Source organism: Procambarus clarkii, chromosome 74 (assembly GCF_040958095.1).
Source record: "Procambarus clarkii isolate CNS0578487 chromosome 74, FALCON_Pclarkii_2.0, whole genome shotgun sequence".
NCBI classification, from domain to species: domain Eukaryota; kingdom Metazoa; phylum Arthropoda; class Malacostraca; order Decapoda; family Cambaridae; genus Procambarus; species Procambarus clarkii.
Genome location: NC_091223.1, coordinates 5,718,918 through 5,721,417, shown reverse-complemented (window position 1 = coordinate 5,721,417; position 2,500 = coordinate 5,718,918). Strand labels below are relative to the sequence as shown.

At 29.3% G+C, this 2,500-nt stretch overlaps 1 pseudogene; it reads right to left on the bottom strand.

Moving 5' to 3' along the window:
- Positions 1 to 2,500, bottom strand: part of LOC123753448 (protein MTO1 homolog, mitochondrial-like) — a 30,279-nt pseudogene that overhangs the window by 1,182 nt on the left and 26,597 nt on the right.

The window sequence follows — 2,500 nt, the reverse complement described above, 5'->3', positions numbered from 1 at the left end:
ATTAGTTAACTTCAAAAAAGAGTGAGTGAGTTAACAACAAATAATGGGATAGCATATGATAATTATAATTAAAAATTTTAGGAAGGTTAATTTGATAAATAGATGCCTATTTATATTTATTAAGAAAAGTAAAGCCAAGAAGCGACAGTATATAGTATTTATATATATTTTCTTTTAATTACAGTCATCATCACCAATATTACCTCAACAACAACATCAATCCATCATATCTTCACATTCGAATACAAATACAAGTTCTTCGCCTGAGATGATAATAATCTCCCCACCTCCACCACCACCATCATTGCCACCAATATTATTACCCCGGGAGATAATGGATGACGAGCTGAACAAAATAACAGGAGAACTGTTAGATGAACTCAACAATGAAGAAATGGGAGCAGCTTCTACTACTCCTTCGTCTTCTCATCATGAGATGATAATGATAAGATCTCCGCCACCAAGTTTACCACCATCTCCATCACCACCATCATTGCCACCAATATTATTACCCCTGAAGATAATAGATAACGAACTGAACAAAGTAACGGAAGCCCTATTGGGTCGAGTTAACAATGAAGAAATGGCAGCAGCTCCTACTACACCTTCGTCTTCTGATCATTGGATGATATCATCTTCACTACCATAAGAGCCTCATCTTCGACCATCATCACCGTCGCCTCCTCTTGTAGTGTTATTACCTAAGATAATAATTAGACAACTGAACAATTCAGGGGACACACCATCTCGTACTGATTCGGAGTCCGACAAAAATAACAACAATATCGATGCAGACATCGACAACCATCCTCCCCATCACTTGCATGTCAAAAAAGTAAAAGAAATAAGAAGTAGAATGAAGGAGCGCCAGAGGAGTATTGCTTTTAAAATGTTGTCACAGTCTTCATCAGATGTTACACCTATAAGTTTATACGATGCAGTTAATGTCATAATCCCTAAAGCAGACAGAGAATCGAAGATGGGGATGCATACCATCAGTGGAATAGTTATCGAAAATGATCACCGGAGAGATTTATATATGGTGGCCACCAAATTTGGAACCATCGATCAATATCTTTCTAGGACTGACTTCGATAAATGTGTAGACAGAATTATACCAAATCAAATTAATAAGAGTGAGACGGTAGGTCTTCGAGAAGTCGGTTGAAGACAGTCTGATTATTTTCTCAGTGATAATCGCTATAGGAAGATTCTAGTGTGTCATTGTAAACTCTTGCCGTGTATGAATCACAGATATATTTGCCAGAGAGTCAAAGGAGTACCCACAAATGCCGACATAATGAACAAATGTGTAAAAAATTTTGATAATAATAATAATCAAATACTTATACATTTCAATATCTTTTATCATACCATGTTTGGATAAGTGCGATCATTTAAACCACAACTGCTGTTACGACATCTTCCATAAACGTAAATACCAAATCCCATTAATAGTTTTTTTTATGTTTTGTATCTCACATTCAAGGGTAACTTTTTAAAATTATATAATTGATTCTAAAAAATACATACAAAATTATTTACAAAAAATAAATTTGGGGGTTTTATTTCACAAAAAATATATTTTTGCCAAGTAAAAACCAAAAGTAAATACTTTGTTTTTTAGGTGACAAACATTACATTTTATTTAGAACAAATTATTTAATTTATTATATAAAATATCTTTACAAAAATTTAAATTTTGGCATTTTATAATATTCTCCAAAAATAATTTTTGGGTTTTATTCCCCACAAATAATATATTTTGCGAGTTAAAGACCTCCAGTATAGACTTCGAGTATTGTTATGTAAAAATATATATAAAAAAATTAAATAAAATAAGAAATATTATATAAATTCTTAAAACATACACAGCAGATATAAAATTTGTTTCATAAAATTAATCAACTGGAAATAAATTTATATTATATATACCTGGAGAAACCTTTCATAATTTTATCTTCACAATAATAGTTCAAAATAATATATAAAAATCATGAAAACAGGTTACTCCTAAACAATAATATCTCCTTATTGCATAAAATTGTGTTAATAAATTGTAATAAAAGTCAATAAAAAGTAGCAGTAAAGGATTTTTTTTCTAGTTTTATCATGTCTTTTTGGTATATAAAATATTATAAATCTCAAGAAAATTCTTACAAAAAAGTTACTTTTCTAAAATGTCATTAATATTTGGTTTCTTTGACTGTCAAACTTGTTACTAAATTCAGTATTCTTGATACAAAAATCTGTGTTCTCGGTGCTAAATTTTGTTCTCTCGGCACTAAATTCTGTATTAGATACATTTAAATAGTTATTTTTTCCTTGGGAATCATAAAAAATTCCATTGAATCAGTTTTGAAATATGAAAATATTAGAAAACTCTAAACCTTTTCATTAAGTAAGCATATATATATTGATATAATATTATTATATATATTATATATACATTATATATATTATATATTTATTAATATAATTAATATAAAGAACTGTATTT